Genomic DNA, 20,847 nt, shown 5'->3' on the forward strand with positions numbered 1-20,847 from the left:
ATTCAGACCATTTTACATGTGTTGTAATATTTACCAAAGGATCTTCATCCAGCTATAATGCAACTTTTGCCTTTTAATTAGACATGGTTAACCATCTTGTACAGAAGTGGCAGCATGAAATAGGAACATAATTAAGGAAAGGGAAAAATATCCAGTAATAAATATCCAATGAAAAATTTATTTTCCTTACTCTGATTTCATTTGCCCCAATTGCCATGGACTATGGTAAAATTCACAGATTGGTACTATTTCATCGTTGGGAGGGGCAGATTCCCTTTTCACAGCAAATAAAGCAAAGGTTAATTTAAATGGCTAATGTGTATATTTTGATTCCCTTTTAGTGCCCTTCTGTGGCAGTATTAAAAGGCAATCTAAACACATGAGGCTGAGTACTGCTATTAAGCCCGATGAAGGATCGCAGCATGAATATTTTCATTCATAACAAAATGGCAAGCCTCTGGCAGTAAAACAAATAAAAAGACTATTAAAACCTGGCTTCACCCTTGTCAGGCCTCCTTTTGTACAATAAACTGTATAAATGTCATTGAGAAGACAAAACATGCTGGGACATATATGGCTCTATCCGTGCTGAACGAAGAGGAGTCCTGAGGTATAGTTTGCCTATAGTTTGCCACCTACCCATGTTATTAGTCTCATATTGCAGGAGCCAACATATTAATACTTTTGCATTTCCTGAGATTACCAGTTAAGTATATATTTGTATATTTATAACTCTCTTGTATTATAGAGAGCCATGAGCCATTCTGATTTGTCATGGCTCTTTTCTGTTCCAGTGGAAAAGCAAAAGACTGTGCTCCCCAAAGATTGTGTTCTTAATGCCTTTAGAACACAGGAGAATTTGTGACTTCCGGTTCCGGTTCGCAGCGACTCTAGCCTTACGGAGAGACTCGTCTCCTCAACGGCTAGCCTTCCCTCCGCCGGTCGACTCTTATACAGGTCAAAAGTTGCCTGGAGGGTGTGACTTCTGTCGAAGAGGCTTTGGCTCAGCTGAGGAGGAGCGGCGGCTCCTCCAGCTGTCTGGGCGATCTCTGAGGACTGACGGAGAAGAAGATTGGCCAGTAAAATGGCCGATCACCCTGCTGCTTCAGACCGCAAGTCAAGAACATCTAAGCGTTAAGAGCCCCCGTGGTGAATCCGGGTGAGATTTTTCCTTGTTACTCTCTCTACTTGACTTTGTTTTCTGTAAGAGCCTCATTGGAATTATTTCCCTGGCTAGAGAAAGCAGCTTTGATATTTTTGGGAAAGAAAGCGTTTTATAAGATTAAAATTTATTTTCATACTTTTTGGGATACAGAAATTTCTTTCTTTTTTGTTCTGTTAAGGACTGTACTACTATTTGGTGCTGGAAGATTATTTCTTCTTTCACACTATACTTTTAAAGACAGAAACAAAGCAATGCTGTTTGGAAAAGATTCTTCTTCAACTTACTGAGGTCATCTAGTGGCCAAAATTTAATATTGCATCTTTTGGTTATTTCTTTGAAGTAAAACCAGACCTGACCTTTATTTTATTTTTTATTTTTTTTGGAAAAAGATAAACTGAGCTGTGGGAATTGTGGGGGTGGATATAGATAGACTCTTACCAAATACAGCCTCCACAAACAAAACAAATAAATAAAACAAAAAACTATTACTAACTACTATCAAAATGGAGAATTTGCATTCACAATTAAATTATAAGCTTATATTGGAAAAGATACATGAGGTCACTACAGAAATTTGTACTATACTGAAAGAATCCACTTCAGAACTAAGATCTAGAAACTTCACTTCAAACATGCAAATGGATGACCAGACTACACTTGATTATTCTACAAACCAAATTACATTAGAAGAGGAACCAATTGAGATAAAAGAGGGGCTTATTTTACCTTACAAGCCTTTCATCTGTAACTTTGAGGAACAGAAAAAGCAAAGACTGAGATTTGAAATTATAAAGCAACGATATTTTAAAGAGGAGAAAAACAGACGTCTGATGCAGAGGATGGGACTTTTATTTCTTCAAAGGCCATTCCAAGCAACCAAAATAGACTTATTGATTGAAAGGGAAGCGTGTTTATGGAAACCTACTTGGTACAGGAAAAAACCTAGAATTAGACTTAAAAGAGAAATTTAAAATTATGTAATGGAATAAAAGGCAATACTGGAATTATGGATTGTTTTAAGGACTAAGATTCAGAGTTAGAAGCAACTAAATATATATACATATAGGAGAGTGATTATTAGAGTAGATATTTTAAATAGATTAAGAATGTATTGGATTGTACCTATGTAGCGTTTGGGAAATATATGAAATTTATTATTTACTGGAATTGCAAAAATAATGATTGCTTAGATTGGGATGCTTTTAATAATTTATGGAATGTTTTAAATTACTAGGTTAGATTTCTTGTATGACTACAAAGACATGATAAGGCATGATAAGCTGGAGAAAATTTGAACTTTGTTTAATGCATATGAATGAATCAAGGTTTAGTATTATTTTGTTATTTTAAAGAGATGGATTGACTTTGGGATTACATATATATAGGGCTGATCAATATTTTATTGCTATTAAGATATCTATTGTATAGTGGAAGAAGAAATAAATGAGTTTGGTATAAAATGAGGGATGTGAGAGATTAAGAATTAGAATCGATAATTTTTTTTATTTAAATTTAAACTATTGTATTTGTAAACTGATAAAGTTATAACACAGGTTTAATAGTGATAGAAATTTAAAATAGAAGTGGAATATTTAAATGTATTATGTTACTGAGGGGAATAGAGAGGGGATAATGAAATTTATTGAGTTGTGTTGTTTATATATATTTTTACTTTTGAATGTTTGACCACCTAACCATCACAGTGGGTCTTGAGTACTTTTTGTTTAAGAATGTTAAAAAAAAAACAATAAAATGTCTTTTAAAAATTAGAACACAGGAGAATTCGTGATGGCACAGTGATTTAGCAGAGAACCTTCCAGTGCCTATCCTGAAAGAGATTGTGGGAGTTGGAACCCAGAGTATAACATTCACCGCATGACCCCTCTCTCTTGTACAGCATGACCCTTGAGGTCAGGTGTGGCCCTTATGTCCTTTACAATGATGATCAAGACAGTCTTCTTTCATAGGGCATTTAAATAGGAAGAAGTTGCCTAAGGCCAGCATTTTTAATGAACAGTTTCTATATTTTGTAAACTGGATTTGCACATGTTTTTATGAATGTTTTTTATTCATTTATATTGTAACTCACCTAGACTTTGATGAATAGGTCACCTACAAATGTTGACTGGGAAATTAAAAAAAATTATAAATACTTCCATTTCAGATGCCCCTACCTAGTCTCCTACCACATATATTAGGAGCTCTTTCACTTTAAAAAATGAAGTATATCCTACATCCAGTGGTGACATCTGGTGGCTAAATTAACTCGAACAGCATGGCTATGGGGTACATCTTTAAATTTGTCTTATTATCAGGATAAAGGTTGGGTTCAGAATGTGATACAGTATAGCATGATACATTCTTGATTTGACTAATGTGTGTAATCACTAGAACCCCCTCCTTAGGGAAAGCAAGGGTTGCACTATAAACCAGCAATGAATGCTGCAGGTGAAGTCAATACATTACATGAGAACGAAATTTTGATATATTTCACTGCTGTTCCTTAAGGCAGTTTGTTCAGCAGACCAGTCCTTTCTGCCACCAGGACTGCAATTAGAGGCAGAACTCTTTTCCATATATCTTCTTAAAAGGATGTGTAATGCCAACCTCATAGTGATTTCATAAATTCTCCTCACATTGAACATTCTTTATTAATACTTCCTTTTTTTAATTGGTTCTGTTGACTTTGCCAGGACTTACTGTATTTGAAGCAGAGATAGGAAAGATACATTATTAAACAGTCCTTTATCCTAACAGTCCTTCATAATAAAATAAATTGTGTCAGAGTATCCAACTTCTTTCAGATTGCAGTATTTTAAGCAACTGGAGTTCATTTATATTCTTTATGGTTATGGTTAAGGCCTCTCAGGAGTTGGCAGGCAATTGACTTCCAGATACAGTGAATGCCACTTTGTGGAGAGGTAGTTCTGTCTGCCTTGAAGAAAGAGGTCATCTGCCTCCTTCTCAACAGGCTATCCTTGGATCCAAGGATGTTGCGTAAATTTATTACAGTCACCAGTCTTCCCTGTTTAAGGAAGATGGATTCTCAGCTTTAAAGGGCATGGAGGAAGCCAATTATCTGGATGCTTTTCAATTGGGCTCAGGTAAAAGATAAAGGTAAAGGTTTCCCCTGTCCAGTATTTCCCTCTAGGGGCAGGGCTCATCCAGTGGTGGGATTCAAATAGGTGAACAACTGGTTCTCTGGGTGGATGCTACTTCCACAAGTCCATTCTGGGCCTGAGCAATAAAAAATTAGCTACCGATTCTGCCGAAGTAGTGAGAACCAGCTGAATCCCACTACTGGGCTCATCTCTGTTTCTTAGCTAAGGAAGCCAGCATTGCCCAAGACACTTTTGATGGCCATGTGGCCAACATAACTATATGCTGAGGTGCGTGGAATACTATTACATTCCCACAAAAGTGGTGCCTATTTATCTATTCCCATTTGCATGCTTTCGACTGCCAGGTGGGCAGAAGCTGGGGCAAGTAATAGGAACTCACTCCATTGCTGGGCACTCAGGAAAATGCTTCCTGATCTCCAGTTATTAGTTACACTGTGCTTGCAATTCTATGTTTTAATGACTGTTGTAGAATAATTTCTGGGATCACTGTCAGACTGACTGGTTTGTAATTGGCTGACTCTTTCTTTCCTCTTTCTGAAAATAGATGCAACATCTGCTCATCTCCACTCCTCTGACACTTCATGGGCTTGCCAGGATTCCTCAAAGATTATACCTAGAGGTCTATTCTATCAAATGTTTCCTCAGTATCCAAGGGTGCAATTTATCTGGAGCTGGGGATTTAAACTCATTGAATGCTAAAATGTGTCTCTTGATCATCTTTCTGGAGATGTTCTTGGTGGGCTGATCAAAGAATACCATAAGTATACACCAAGAGTATATTTTCTCAGCAGGGTTACCCAAGGTATGAAGGTCATTCCAACTGAGGCAAGCATGGAAACCGAAACATAATTAAAAACAATCTTGATAGGTTAGAGAAATGGACTGAAAGTATCAGGATGAAATTTAATAGAGACAAGTGCAAAGTTCTTCATTCTGGATAATGAAAATTAAATGTACAAGTGTAGAATAAGGGATGTTTGTTCTTGACTAAAATGTCTTGGAATAGTGGTTGACTGTAAACTAATAATGATCCAAAGGTATGATAATGAGGCAAGGATATTAACTTATAATGAACACGAAGTGCAAAGAAGGTAAATGAAATTTTAGGCTATATAATTTCCAAACCAGAGGAAGTAATCTTCCCAGTTTTATTCTGCTTTAGTCAGACTACAAGTCACATATCCAGTGCTGGGCACCATGCTCAGATTCAGAGAAATTATATATATAATTTATAATATATAAAAGGAGCTGGGTTTCTTAACTTTTAAAACTAAGAACAGTATGTTAACACATTTAAAATAACAAGGAAGATATTACATATAAGGTCAGGACCTATTCTCTCTCATTCCAGAGTGCAGAATACAGAATAATGGATGTAAGAAAAAAAGTAAGAACAATTTTAACAATCAAAATAATTGCACAGAGAAGTTGTAGGCTTCCTTTTATGGCATGTGTTCAGGAAATGGCTAGGCAGTCATCCATCTGGGAAGCTTTAATCTGTATTCCTGCATTGAGTAGAGGGTTAGACAAAATGGCCTAAACAGCCCTTTCCAGTTCTAGAAGTCCATATTATATGGAGCTGTACCACACAGTCTCAACTGCAGTAGGAAAAAAACAATCTTAACCTACCTCCATGTAATGTGAGTTGGGTTAATGATCAAATTTTCTTTTCTTTTTTTTCCTATAGTTAACAAATGAAATAAGAACTTAAAAATTGAGGAAAAGTGACCCAGAATACATCTTATTGGAGTACAATGCAGAGATCCTTTATTTATAGGGATATAATCAACATAAAGAGCAGTTCTTGCTGTGCTGAGCAACATAGTATGACAGTAAGTTGTATTTTATTCAACAAAAGAAGAGCACACAGGCTTTTGGTGATATGTATTTCCCCAACTGCATATTTCCTTGACAATTATTCTATTCATAATATGTCTCTGCAGTACAGACAAATTATGTGCATTAATTTGCCACCTGTCTGAGGTTTGAGCAACTTCCAATTACACACATTCACCAAGTGTCTCGTGAACTTTTAAGGATAAAAACATGTATGGGCTTTTTCCTGTAATGAAGTAGAGTGGAGTGCCCAAAAGGTTTATGTATCACAAATGTTTGAATGCATAAGGTACATATTCTTCTTTTGGCTGCTTTACACAGTTCCTGTTCTGGATTCAATTTGCTAGGACCTGATCAACAAAATGATCAAGCAAAATAATATGTTAGTTGTCTCTAAGATCAAGTACTCAGCTTCTTTTTAGCAAATGGTGAATAGATTTCTGCACATAAAATTCTAAAACACCGCCTCAAAAGGTAAAGCAGGATAAATTATTTAAAATTTTTAAAGAACTCAAAACTAGGGTATGAGCCTACAAAGGGGGGGGATTTTCAATGCATGTTCTGACTTTTAGCACTCATAATCAAGTCTTTTGTTTTGTTTTAATTGCATACTGTGACTTTGTTTTACCTTCCGAATATTTCAATAGAAAAGCTACAGTAAAGAGAATTGCTGTGACAGACAGCTTTTTGAGAACTGCCCAGAAAAGGAATCAAACATCTAGTCTCCTTGAAAAAAAGGTTGTAATGTTTTGAAAGATTTGAATGAAGAAATAATGGTTTCCCTTTAGATATATTGTGCTATGTCTATGAAGTACATTCTTCTTGGTACTTTATTCATTCTCCTGAGTTATGTGTTCATTCATAATAGAGAGATTGTTTGCCCTTTATCTTTTACCTCTGTCACTTTCCACTTAAACACTGTGAGATGTAGTTGTTGATTTATATTTTTAAAATGTCAGTACCCTGGTTGTGTTTCATGGCTGTGTGTCTTCAGTAGGCAAGCTGGAGCAGGTAACAATGAGAATTGAGTAAGTGTTTGAGATACTCTTGCAACAGAATTTCATGGGATAATTTTTTTTATTAAAAAAACCCAAAATTTCATTCATACATTTTATCTGTTGATGGCCTTGAAATCGCCTTTAATTTTTAAACACCTGGGTTCTTTTTATTGCTATCCCTTCTGGTTTCTTTTCTTTTTTGATGGTAATTGGAATTTCTTTTCTATTTGTTATTTTCCTCTGGTCCGTGGAGACTAGCCTCAGTAATCAAACTAAAAATCCCTGTATTGATCTTCTAAGCAAAACCCAGCACAGATCATCCTCTTTATTATCAAAGATATCAAGTGTTGAAATTTGAGTTTTGTATTCCATTTAACCTGGAAGCTTGCACCAGGAATATGTTTAAGCTATTTGCATTGTGCGGTGAAAATAATTACTGTTTTGCAGGAAATTATATCTTATTCTCAAGATAAACCTTGTCCACTTTGGAGAAGCCTAGACAACAGCCTATTACCATTTTTCTCTTAAATTCTCCTTTTAAGTACAGTATATTCAACACTATTGAAGAATGAATAATTTAAACTATTCTCTATCTGAATGATTTATCACATTCCTGCAGCACACAAACTTGCCTCTGGCTCAAGTGATGAATGGAGATTAGGAATAATCTTTTGAATAGCAATGGAAGCGGGTTTTTTTTAAAGGCATGGCAAGTATTGTGTAATTTGTTCCGTCTAGTATAGTTAAACTTATTGCCCACTCTACATACCTTTAGTTGCTATCTAAAAACAAAATAATTCCCATTAAAGGGGAAAGAGTCATTTGTTTTAGTTATTAGTCATTAGTTATTTCTGATATAAAATTTTATGTTTGATTTCCCTTTGGATTATCCTTACTGGAGCACTAATTTTATTTCTGCTATACTAATCTTCTCTGTATTGTTCCTGAAACCTGTGCAAGGATGACATGCAAAGCATGAAGTATTTCATATTTTTACAAAGTCATGAGCTTATTGACATATGGCAGTCACATCTGTATTTACTGAAATGTGTCTCCCCTCAAACCTATCCAATCCAAAATGTTAAGGACCCTGCTATGAGTTTCCAATTCCTTGCCAAATTTAGAATCCAGCTTATTTTTAAAGGTGCTTGTATGTGGCTCTATGCTTGAAATTTTGGCCTAATATGACTTTCCTCAGGAGCTTTCTAGCCTTCTTAAGACAATTCCACACCATCTTGGATGATAGGTATTAATCCAAACCTAAAATTTTGCGAACCATATTACCAATGTATGACTTTGACTCTTGCCTGAACCGTCACAGTGAGTTCTGAATATAAATCTGTAGAAAGATTTAAATTCTAGCCCTTCCCTCTTTAGATCAGGTTGCCTGGAAGTCCTTTTCAATGGTGACTTATTCTGGTAACAGATCACAGGGTAGTCCTTATTTTTGATGTTGTACCATCCTCACTGTTGGGAGTTTAAATAGTACAGTATTCCTTTGTAAAGGCAGCTCTGCTCTTGCCTAATTGGGGAGACTGAATCCTTTACTGTATAAATATACTTCTTTGCTAACCCTTTTACACAGCCTAGACTTAGAATTTAATAATACCCTGGTTTGGTTAATTTTCATAGAAGTTTAGCTGTAGCCTATACTGATTTCCAGAAGGATCACAAATGTATGTTTGGTGTATAATGCTGTCCATCATGTAGTGTCATAGCACTTATTGCTCAACATACTATTTGTTCAGTTTTTGTGTTCGTGTGCATATTGTGTTTTTTGAGTGTAAATAAAAATTGACATAAATCTATGGCTATGGATCTGTTTTGTAAAAATCCAGATGGCAAATGAAAAATATTGTTTTCTGTAACTCTATTTTTTTTAAATTCTAGTCATCTAGTGTTTTTGCAATCCAGATCAGATAAGCCTATCACCTGGTGTTCCTAAGTCTTCCCAGAAGAATGACAAGTAGTTTAGCAGAATATTTTTGAAATTATTTTCTTTTTATTTGGATTGTCAGATGAGGATGGGGTTTTTAATTATCAGGAGTCACCACATGACATTTTATTGAGTATTTGCTTAGCTGCATTCAAAAAATCTAGGGGAGAGAATTTTTATATTCTAATATTTCCCATTTACAGATGTGTGAAAGATTCAGACATTAATCTTTGAAAAACCCATTAAGGAGAGAAAAAGAAACAGCCCTTTATTTTGAAGTGCTAATAACTATTACATAGTGCTACTGTGGGTAAATTGGTAGCATCCTATAAATTGACCTACATTCACGTAAGCTTTGAGTATAGTAAATAATATGGTATGTGGCAGATAAATGCACCAGCTACAACTGTTAATAAAAAGAAATAACATTGTTCCCAGCCCAAAGTATATTAGAGCACACATGCTTGATGTGTCATTGTTCAATGACTTGCACCTTGATTTCACCATTTGAAAATACAGTATTTGAATGAATGTCAGGTGCTATAAAAATGTTATCTTGGTGCCTTGGTTTTTCTGTTAGTCAGATCATCACTTAACACTTCAGAATTGTCACCTCTAGCTTTGACAAAGCTTTGGCATTTTTAACATCCTAGGGCTACTGAGATATTTCTAACCAGTACAGTCACCTTGGCAGGCAATGTGATAACAGAAATAATTAGCAATTAACAGTTAAATGCACAGACACATCTGCATAAAATGGAAGTCACAAATCTCAATATCCCTTGACTAACAAGGGCACAAGGATGAAGTTCCTTTTGGAAGGAAACATCTCGCAGTGGCTTGTAGCTGCTATTGAAAAATGCAACAGCATGTTTTTTTTTAAATGATGAAATGGATTCCCCAAATCTTTTTGTTAAAAGTGGTTTATAAAATAAGTATAAAGCAACATTTCATTAATAATACCTATCTAAAGAGCCCTGGTGGCACAGTGGTTAGAATGCAGTATTGCAGATTAACTCTGCCCACAGTCTGGAGTTTGGTCCCAACGGGGTTCATGGTTGACTCAGCCTTCCATCCTTCTGAAGTCAATAAATAAGGACCCAGATTGCTGGGTGCAATATGCTGACATTGCAAACTGCCTAGTGAGTGCTGTAAAGCACTGTGAGGCAATATATAAGTCTAAGAGCTAAGTGCTATTGCTATAAAAAAGTAAAAAAGTAGCACAAGAATAAACCACCAGTGTGGTAAAACAATGCAAGTTTTTGGTTTGTTCCCAGGGAGAAATAAGTTCCAGTTCTTTATCAGTCACAGAGGACCCAGGATGGATTTGGACCATTTTTCAAGCCATTTTTCAAACCCTCACACAGGGTTTTTTTCTGGTATAAATGAAATACTCAATACGTAATCAATAAACAATATTGATTTCAAAGATAAATGTTAAACACATGGCAGATAAAATATCTGGAAATAAAAAACAGGAGGACCATGGGCCACTGGAGTCCACCCACAAGGCAAATGTTAGTTATCATAAAATCTTTTATGGGAATGAACTTAAGTATAGAATCACAGAAAGGCTGGGATATTATAGAGAGTGTTTGCACTTAAAGCGGTATATAAGTCTCATAAATAAATAAATAAATAAATATTAGAATCCTTGTCATTAAATATAAATATAATGCTTTTCTAAAGACTGGCTAACCTGATTCCCATTGTCCAGAGTTTGCATGCATTTTAATATGTTGTGTGTCTTGTTCTCACAACACATGGACAGATTCAGCAGAAATTAACACCATACAAACAATCAAGCAGAAAATCAGGGAACTACTAAAGAGAAAAATCACACTCTAACAAAACTGGTGAGGCACTGAACTACATGTATGATTTTCTATTGGAATTATTGTTTTGCACCTCACTGATCATAAAATATGCAGGAAGGTCACATAGCAGGATTAACCAGCAGAAATGGATGCTTAAATAACTTGCCTTAAATACTCGTGGTTTAAAAAAAGTTGCATTGCTAAAAGAGGCATTTCCTAACATGCTAACATTACAACAAAAGAAAACCATGAGATTTTTGAGTGCTGAATGTCTAATCAGCTCCTGAGAATGCAGTCCCATATGATACACCACAAACAGAAAGATCCAACTCTGAGAGATTCTGCTGTGCAGGACAATAGTATTGTGTGTGTTGTATATGAGGAAGGGTTACTACACCTTTTACCATGTTGTTCGCATGCACTGCTTCACAGGCATCATTAGAAAGGTATGCTTAGAGCGACATAAAATTACTGCTAGGCAGTAATATGAGCACATTTATCAGATTGTATAACAATCCATACATGCACTTTCTTCTGGGTAAGAAAGAGACCATGACATTCAGATCAGGGTCCAGCTTTAATATATTTAATTATTTAAATTATGGTATAATTATGGCTCCTAACCTGCATCATTCTAAACATAAAAGCATCTAAACAGCAGCAATGTTTCCCGCCTCAGTAGGTTGAACTTTACTAACTATCATGCTTACTTAACAGTGCCATAACCATGGCTGAAAATGATGGGCTAATGGTTAGTCATGCCTGAATGCACAAGATTGGGGGAAAGCTGCTATAATGACTCTTGATTTTAACAACTGAATCGCTGGTAGGAGATTTGGAAAATGTGGGGTTCTTTTGCTGAGGGAAACATAAATCACAAAGAACTATTTTTATTAGGAAAGAATGAATCTGGCTGAAGCTTTTTTTTTCTCAGTTCAGTAGCAACATACTTTATCACATTTTTGCCACAACTGGAGATGTTTCTCTTTCAGTTTAGGCACTGATGCAATTGACTGAGATAAGATCATGTGGGAAGTCAGCCCCACCCCCTGAGAAAGAAATATTTTTGGGAATATTAAAAGGCAGAATATTATATTTCCCCAAAGGAATAATGGAGAAGATCTTAAAAAAAGACAAAAAATAGCCCCCAGAAATCAGCCCCAGCCACTAGGCAGAGACCAGCTTTTAGAAATGCAAATTCAATAATCCTTTCAGAAAGGTTTGAGCCTTCCAGCTAGAAACTGAAGAAATTAAGAAGACAAAGACTCCTAAAATCTACATACCCCCAACCAAATTATAAGGACAGGAAACATAATAGGATTCTTAGCTATTAAGCAGTTAAAGGTTGGAAAGTCTCCTGGAACAGATGGACTGACTTCTAGGTATTATAAGATTTTATCTGAAGAAATGATAGAGCCACTAAAGGAACTTTTTAATAGTATTTTGTTGGGTATGCAAGTTCCTCCTTCTTGGAAAAGAGCTTTTATATCACTGATTCCGAAGGAAGATCAGGATCTTACAGAGCCTAAGAATTATAGGCCAATTTCATTATTGAATGTTGATTATAAGATCTTTACAAAAATTTTGGCAAATAGATTAATGCAGGTTATGAAAGACTTGATTCATAGTGATCAAGCAGGATTTATAACAGGGAGATATATGAAACATAATGTTAGACAAATTATTAACTTAATTGAGTACTTGGATAAGAATAATCAGATTCCTGTGGCTTTTATCTTTTTGGACGCTGAAAAAGCTTTTGATCAATTGGATTGGCAATTTTTATTTTCTTTGGTAGAGAAAATGAATTTTGGGGATAATTTTTTACATGCAATTAAAGCTATATATCAGCAGCAATCTGCACAAATTGTTGTAAATAGGGGATTGACTGAGAATTTCAATATTCAAAAAGGGACAAGACAAGGATGTCCATTATCCCCATTGTTATTTGTTTTAACATTGGAAAATTTTTTACCGGCTCATATAAAAAGAATATATAATGTTTTATTAGAGTTAGATTCGGAAACAGAATTGGTTAAAGATTGTATGATTAAATGGGCTCAGAATATACAGGAGCCGATTTCATTGGATTTATGGGAGATAATTTGGATAAGAAATGTTAAATTTACACAAGCTCAAAATTTGAGAGAAAATTTTTATAAAATGTTTTATAGATGGCATTTAGATCCTAAAAAATTATCTTGTATGTATTCCAACATACAGCCCAAATGTTGGAGATGTGGCAATAATGATGCGACATACTTTCATATTTGGTGGAATTGTAAAAAAGTAAAGGCTTTTTGGATTATGATTTGGTGGAACATTCAAAAGATTTTTAGAAAGAAGATAAAGTTTACTCCTCAACTATTTTTACTTGGTATTTTTGTTGACTTAAATGAAAAAGAAACTACTTTGATGTTGAATTTATTAACTGCAGCAAGGTTACTAGTAGGTCTATATTGGAAGAAAGATTCTTTGCCTACTTTAGAAGAATGGATATTTAAAGTATCTAGTTTTGCAGAAATGGCAAAAATTTCTGCTTATTTAAAGGATCATACACAAGAAAGATATATTACTGTATGGGGAAGGTGGATAGATTATATTCAGAAAAAATATGGAATTAAAAAGTTTTATTTATTTTATGAATGAATATCAAATATTATAGAGAATTGTTTTATAAGTTATGGAGTTAAAGGTTAATTATGATATTTTTTTTCTTTCTCTTTTTTTTCTTTTTTTTAATTATTATAATTTTCTTTTTCTTTTTTTTTCTTAACCCTGTATTCTGCTCTGGGAAGTGAAGGGAGGGGGGGTGGGGGTGGGAGGGAGGGTAAGGGGGGGTTCTCTATTTTAAAATTTTATTGTATTTTTATAAATGATTGTATGTTTTAAAAAATAAAAATTTTCAATTAAAAAAAAAAAAGGAAACATAATAGGATTAACCCACCAACATAAAAAGGACACACTCAGACTCAGGTCAAAGTACATGACACAGGAAATACAAAGCCTCAAACAGGAACAGGAATCAACCTCAAGAGCCCCAGAAGGTGTAAAAAGGCACCACACACTGCTACATGTGGTCAGTTTTTCCAGAGCCATTTTTCTGTCTAGTTCTCCTCTTCAATTAACTACAATCTTCTTTCAAAAGCAGTCTCCATTTTGTTTATTCCCAGCTTAGACTGGACCCTGATGAAGATTTTTCTTTCAATAATCATATCTACACTAACATTCTTGACTGTGTGGATCAGTAATTCTTAGGATACTAGTGGATACATCTCCTCTAGTAATGTTAACATTAGTAATTTATTTTTACTAATCTAGTCTTCCAGAAGAGTAATAGGTTGGTAGTTAGGCTTAGCATTGTTCCTGTATGTTGGGCTTTTGGAAGATTGTGTTCCTAAATAACACAAGTGATAACTCACTAGAATAGAGCACTTCTGCACCGGTGACTTTGATTATTTTAAATCAAGAGGTCATATTATTTCCCAGTTAATTTTCAGAAAAAGAATGACTCAGCTTTCCATCCTTCCAAGGTTGGTAAAATAAGGACCCAGATTGTTGGGGTCAATAGGCTGACTCTGTAAACCGCTTAAAGAGGGCTGTAAAGCACTGTGGAGCAATATATATAAGTCTAAGTGCTATTGCTATTACTATTGCTGTACATTGAAAAATTTTTGATAAATAAGGATTGGGTTTGGTTGACACACTAATAACAGATCACACCTCCCCCTTATACACCTCCTACTCTCTCCCTCCCCATCTTTTAGTTATGGTTCAGTATTTATCTGTTTATATTATCTAGCTTGTATTGTGTATAGGCTTTGTAATATTTTATCTTTTTAATATTGTAAACTGTCCAAAATTACCTTGTGGTAAGATGGGTGGTCAACAAATGTAATAAATAAATAAATAAAATGATCAAAATTAAGTAGGACTTCATTTCAATGCTTGTCTGCTTATGTATTGTAAATGCATTATTTTGTTCTATGCCTGCTTTATTAAATACAAATGATTTGTCCCATCAACAAAATGAAATGCAGATTGTTATGGACAAGATTGCATCTTATCTGTACTAGGATATCAGCAAAGTCAATATTATCACCAAATAGCTAAGCTAAGACATGCAATGCTCTAATCTTCACAGACAGTCTCAGCATAATAATTCAAGCATAGGTAACAACTGAGTTAGTTTCCTGAAAGTTTCCCAGAAAATGTATTTAGTGCAAATTTCAGCTGCTATGCTGCAGGCTGAATCAGCTATAAATAGCTTAAACCGTATTAGTAGATAACATCAAATTGAGCCAATATATTCTAAGAAAACTTTTTTTTAAAAAAAAGTTTGGAGTGAAAAAGAGAGAAAAAATATCTGAAAACTGTATATACAGAAAGAATATCAGGACAAACTGAAAACCAGTGTGCTATAGTGGTTAAAACTTTGGTGTAGGAAACTCTAATGATAATTATGGATTTATCTGTCCTTAAACCCAGAAGCTAATGCATCACTTTGGGCCAGTCACTCTCTCTCAATCCAGCAAACTTAAATGGTTGTTGCTGTGAAGAAAAAATAGATGAGCAAGTATTATCTAGGAGAGATAGGACAATAATCAATAGTTATTGTCCCAAACTCCCAAATTATAATTGTTCTTCAACTCACTCAACAATTAGGGGAGGGAACATGAAAGTCTACTGGCAGCTGTCAAGGTGTTTCTTCTCCTCCCCCAAAGAGATTTATTGAAAAGGCCCTACTTGATGATCTGATGTAATTCCATATATCCTAAATGCATATAAATGCATATACTCTCTCAAATATAGTGGGATGTTTCTTAAAAAACGTAAGAAAGAAAACATAATTAAGTTCTAAATATGTTCAGACATGGCTACTTGGAGGATTCTCTTCTTCTGTTCTTTTTTCTTTTTAGATCTCCATATTTATCATTCTTTATTCAAATTAAGTAGACTGGTGACTAGAGATAAGGACTTTATCTCACAGTGTCCCAAATTTAGGATGTTTTTCCCCAGGGACATTTTCTAAATGTTTTTCAGATTAGAAGAAGACTCTTCTGTTTACCTATCCATTTCAGTAGATCTTAGGTTCATGCTATAATTCTGCCAAGTTACATTCTTTTCCATCACTTTTTCTGTGCTTCTCATCTTTGCTGTTATGCTTCATGGTGGTATATCATGTTTATCTTAAACAAAAAAAAAGAACACAAAGAAGATTATTTTATGAAAAATACGGTAATTGTTCTTTAGGGCTGTAGCTTTTAGAATAGAATGGGGAAATTACTTAAATAACTAAAGTGTTAAAGTGAAATGGTAAATTAACTATAGTTAGGTTCTGTTCAAGCCATATGAGAGGCCAGATAAGGAAAGCGATGAAACTTGCATTGTGATGTCATGACTTGAACTCTGCTTCTTATGTACTTGTATGTAATGTTACAAGACATAGCATATGATGCTTGTTGGCATTGTAGCAAATTGCAGGTGCCTAGGAGATCTACTGAAGCTTTGCATTAATGGGTTTCCACTTTTTTGGCCCCAAGTGTTTCTACCACCATTGGGACCACTTTGGCCTTTACTTTGCACATCCTCTCTAGTTCCTCTTTCAAGGTCTGGTACTTCTCCAGCTTCTCATCTCCTTCCTGATGTATCTTGGAACAGCTAGATCTATCATCACTGCTGTCTTCTGGTCTTTGTCTACTGCCATGATGTCTAGTTAATTGACTAGTACAAAACTATCAGTCAGGATCTGGAAATCCCACAGGATCTTAAACCTCTTATTCTCCATGATTTTCTGTGGGAAGTTCTATGATAAAATATATAAATAGATATTCACATCTATCTATCTATCTATCTATCTATCTATCTATCTATCTATCTATCTATCTATCTAATCATCCTTTTCTACTACTAAAGTATGTTATTGGCACAGAAGACTCTTTTTTGTGTAAATCAGCCTTCCCCAAATTGACACCCTCTGTAGGACTTCAATCCCATAATTCCATATACCATAGTTCAAAATTATGAGTTGCTGTCCAGATACATCCTGAGATCATCAGGTTGGGAAGGCTAGGATTTAGTGACATGATGAGAGATTTTCTTGGAACGAAGTCCATTATTGGGTGAAAAAAATGCATGGTTCCATCATTCACAGAAAAATGTTTTGTGTATCTTTTTGGGAAAGGTCAATGAAAAATATGTTTCATTGCAGGTACAGTATCTTTGCATTCCCTACCCCATCCCCTTATCTCCATGAGCCTGAGAGAACAAGCAAAGGCTTTGTGTGGGATTGATTAAGTATTTAGTAATTAAAACGGAGGTGGAAACAGGCAAATTGGTGAGAACTAACATGCTTTACTGAGCAGGTAAATAAACCAACAAAAATGTGGGATGTCTATAATTATATATCAGTCATACTCAGGAGTTATTAGTGGGTACTTAAAAGATACAAAAAGCTCAAAGAATAAATATACAAGATGTAAAACAAACATTATCAATTAAAATAATTATTTTATTATCTCTAAGCAATCAGAGTTCTATGTTTTGATTGGAAATCACAGAAACAGTGTGTTAGACACTGCAGTTTATAGGATTATCACAAAGTGATTTTTAAAGTACATATCTGCTCTAAACAAACATGCATCCATCTTTTTGCAATGGAGAATGTGACTCCAATAGTGACAGCTAAAAAAATCATACAGATATAATATCAATGTATTTACATATATTACATTATTTATAAACTGCCCCAATCTCAAGAAATTTTGGGTATACAAATATGCTGAGACTGGAAGAAAGAGAAATAAATGGCACAAAACCAAGAGGTGTAGCTCTCTATCCCAGTATAGCAATGGGAACTAACTTGTGTATACTGAATGTAGTTTCTTTATATACTGTATGGTTACATACAGTATATGCTCAAAGTAAAAGGAAAAGAAAAAAAAATCTGTAAATCAGCTATTCAATGAAGAGGACTATATGCTAATAGGTAAAATATATAAGTACTCAACTTCTACTTTTGTTCAATCTTCAACAACAACAAAAACCTATAAAAGAAATTAAAGAGTCAGGATTGATAACCAAGACTGATAGAAAAATAATTAGGGAATATCTCTTTACTTGGAATGAGTTTAAATCTGGAGGGCCAAATGAATTGCATCTTGTACTGAAAAAACTAGTTGATGGTTTGGCTGGAATTATTTTTTAAATTATTTCTGAGAAATCCTGTAGGGTGCCACATGACTGAAGGAGGACAATCCAGCAGCAAACTGTAGAGCACTCAGTCAAGACCTTAGAATCTGGGAACAGCATTCTAAAATGGAAGCATTTTAGAAGACAGCTTAAGGATAAAGATGTTCAAGCAGGACTTTGCTTCACTTCCAAAGATTTTCTGGGCTCCAGCTCACACCCTCCCTCCCACAGAAGGTCAGCTGAGTTCCACCATGGTTCTTCCTACCTCAATGTTGTTAGCTTTTAATTTCTCTTGATATTACTAGAGAAGTCCAACTTCTAATGCCATGTTTCTGAGGAGACTGGTGCTGGATCAAGAACACAGGAGAATCGTGGGTCCTCCGGATCCTGCTGAATGACAACTTCCAGTGCTTCAGTCAGCATGGCGAATGCAGGGGAATTTTGGTTCATTCCCATTATATCTGTTGTCGGCTTTTATTCCAAAGAAGGAAAGTGTTTTTTTTTCTTTTCTTTCAATCTTCTGTAAACACAAATTGGTTAATTGTTGTTTCATTTTTTTTCTTTTTGCTGCCACATCTGGCATCAAATGAGCTTAGTTTAAACTTGCCTAAAACACCTATCCAGAGTAGCTGTGTGCCCCACAGAGAGTTCCTTGTTCATAGACCAGCTACATGTCATTTCCTGTGTTTTGTGAAAACCTGCTACTGGAATTTGGTACTTTGGACTGATAATCACACTGTAAAAGGAGTTGTATTCCCCTCCTCCCTTTAGAAAATGTTTGAATTGCTGCTGGGGGGGAGAGTTGGAAAATAAGCAAGTACTTCCAACATTACAACATATCATTAACCCAACTAAACCTTCCCTAATAAGCTTTTTACTGCTTTAATGGTACACTATTCAAAATGTTTTGCTGCTGGCCAAGAGACTTATCTGGTTCCTGTACTTTAGGGGACCCTATTCCCAATGATTGTTTGTTTTAATAATTTTGTACAGCAAACCTGGGAATATATCCAACATTTTATGAGGACATTTCTTCTCCTCAAGGTTGGCTATGAAGGACAGGCCATCCAATTCACTGCCTGCCTGATTCATTGCTATTAATTCTGAGAGTTCACAATCTCATATTTTCTTTGCCCAAGGAATGGCCTGACAGTGCTTAGCAACAAATATCGAGCATTAAACATATTAAAAGTATTTTTATTACTTTAGTTGAAGAGCTGCAAGGAATAAGTCCTAATTCTTATTTTTTTTTCATGGCAGAAAAGATTATATTATGATGTGCATGAATTCAAAATTAGCAAGACACTCTTATAGTTGATTCGTACATGCAGCTACTGTACATCAACTAAATCCTTATTAAGCAGGGGGTCATTTGCAGAATATATTAATTCCTCAACAGGAAAGTTACAAAGACACAAAATATTTTTATTTATACATTGATCAGAAGTTTGATTAAGCATTAGTAATATTGATATGATGTCTCTGTATCATATGATTATAGTGCTAAAGTCAATCCTTTACCTATATATAATCAAAATAGATTATTCTTATGCAATGTTCAAGTAGACAATTGAGGATTGAAATTGTTCATGTTCACTTCCATCATATAGAAATACATGAAGATGCACTCTCTGTCATAAGGTAGGACAACATAAAAGAAAGGTGTTAACTGGGAGCCTAGAATGGTAAATACATCTTTAGGAACAATATGGATTACCTGATGTAATTCAACATTGTGGTTAGGCAACAAGGCAAGGGTCCTTTTAATTTCTATGTGTAATTTAATTGACTGCGATCTCCAGAATATTTTTTTAACTGTTGCCTAGGAAATAAAAACAGTTATATATTTTACCATAATTTGAATACTTTGCTTCTAGAACATCCTATTTCTAGTTTTTTTTAATCTTCAGATTTCAGGGCTGATCTATGAATATGAATTATTTCCACTGCAGGCACAACCTTTGATATCAAATGACGAATGATTTTATTCTGTATTTTCTTGCAGTGGAGTTGTAAAGTAATATACCTACATATATATCAGATCTGGCTGCAGTGAAAAAAAATTAAAATGTGTTCTACGCTGTGCTCCTATCAAAAATCAGTGTCAGCAACAATATTTAGAATGACCTTGATTCTTTTCAGTTCATCTATCTATGACAACACCATTACATAATGGTTTGAGGGATCTGATCTGATTAGCAGATACAGGATCTGATAGACCTGTATCACCATCTTATTCATGAACCTTTAAGAAGTCCACATAGGTTTCTTATATTGGTAATCAATGGACCTGATTTAGACAACAGTTTTGTGTATGAAAACATATCTTAGTGATCAACACACTTGTTTTCCCCTCTTTTTCCTCTAGATAAATACTTAAAATACGTTATATTTTAGATGTTAACCAGATGTTCCTTACTTTAAAGTAATTGATATGATTCGTATGACTTTGCATGTTATATCTGGAGTGGTTTTCATCTAGCATGAACCTGTTGAACCTCATTTTTAAATTAATATGTTATCCTGGTCCACAATGGTCCACAACAATCCACAATATGAATACAATGCAGCCCAACCTAATGTTTCATTACTGTAGTAATCAGGGTGCTTCAGCTCAAACATTTATTTATCCCGATAGGACTAAATCATTTTTATGCTACATTCTCTAATTTAACTCAGTGGGCATATTTTGAAAAGAATTGTGTTGTATATGAACAAATATAATTAGATATTGATCTGCAAATGTATCATTCGCTGGAGAGAGAAATTCTCTTTGTGTGTA

The 20,847-nt window shown here is 34.7% G+C and overlaps 1 long non-coding RNA gene across 2 annotated transcripts; it reads right to left on the reverse strand.

Moving 5' to 3' along the window:
- Positions 1 to 5,483: 5,483 nt before the first annotated feature.
- Positions 5,484 to 20,519, reverse strand: LOC120307699. 2 transcript variants are annotated; one of them, XR_005556619.1, is made up of 4 exons: positions 19,783 to 20,519; positions 18,331 to 18,585; positions 15,943 to 17,920; positions 5,484 to 6,473 (listed from the first exon to the last, which is right to left on the reverse strand). It is a non-coding gene; the product is annotated as an uncharacterized LOC120307699 (long non-coding RNA). The 2 variants fall into 2 exon arrangements; XR_005556618.1 differs by having other exon boundaries at positions 15,943 to 18,585.
- Positions 20,520 to 20,847: the final 328 nt, after the last annotated feature.

The sequence above is a fragment of the Crotalus tigris genome, unplaced genomic scaffold (genome assembly GCF_016545835.1).
Source record: "Crotalus tigris isolate CLP2741 ecotype Arizona unplaced genomic scaffold, ASM1654583v1 scf7180000017804.1919176, whole genome shotgun sequence".
Lineage (NCBI taxonomy): Eukaryota > Metazoa > Chordata > Lepidosauria > Squamata > Viperidae > Crotalus > Crotalus tigris.